Raw genomic sequence first — 1,043 nt, 5'->3', positions numbered from 1 at the left:
TGCAAATTAAAAGAACAGTGAGATACCATCCCACTCCAGAAAGAATGGCTATCATAAAGAAATCAACCAACAACAAATGTTGGAAAGGCTGTTCTGAAAAAGGAACACGTCTACACTGATGGTGGGAATGTAGAGTGGTGGAACCATTATGTAAATCAGTGTGGAGACTCCTTAAAACAGTAGGACTGGAAATCCCATTCAAACCAGCTATTCCACTACTGGAAATTTTCCCAAAGGAACTGAAAACGTCATATCATAGTAATTTATGTGTACCTATGTTTATAGCAGCACAATTTGTGATAGCCAGATCTTGGAAACAACCAAGAAGCCCATTTCCTGAGAAATGGATGAAAAGGATGTGTTATTTTTATACAATGGAGTATTACTCAGCATTAAAGAATGATACACTGGAAGCCTTCATATTTATGTGGATGCCACTTGAAGTTATACTTATAAGTGAAATAAACCAGACCCATATGTGTAAATATTGTATAGTCTCCCTAGTATAAGAACTCAAAAGAAGAAATACAAATGGAAAGGTTTATCACAATTAAAAGGAAATTGAGAACTTGAGGATTAGACAATGAAGAGAGAGAAAGGAAAAAAGTTTTGGAACATGACAAGGGCAAAGCTATACATTTATCCTCACAAAATTTGTAAGGCAAGGATACAGTGAATCTGCAGCATGTTTTTGAAACTAGCAGTTAATTGGTAGGATTCTCACCCTGACTAACTACATAGGCTGATAATTGTGAAATAAGCAACTACACTGAAGATAGCAATGTGTAATTGTAGGGTCATGCTTGCAGTGCCTGTCATTCTGGCCTTCTAAATACATGCTGGTTGTCATGACACGCTGGTTGCTGCCTTGCTGTATCTTGGGTAGATGTTTGTTTAAACAGGAAGGAAGTGGTGAAAGAAGGCAGACGACCAGAAAAGGGGTGTCGTGGGACTGTCCTGCTACAATGCTGTACATGGTTAGATTTCTAAACTTCTCTGTAAAAATAAGTAATTGTTTATTCCTATTTTCTAAATATATTTTT

The sequence above is a fragment of the Octodon degus genome, unplaced genomic scaffold (genome assembly GCF_000260255.1).
Source record: "Octodon degus isolate 3935 unplaced genomic scaffold, OctDeg1.0 scaffold00093, whole genome shotgun sequence".
Taxonomy (NCBI): Eukaryota; Metazoa; Chordata; class Mammalia; order Rodentia; family Octodontidae; genus Octodon; species Octodon degus.
Note: the sequence above shows the minus strand (reverse complement) of the source record.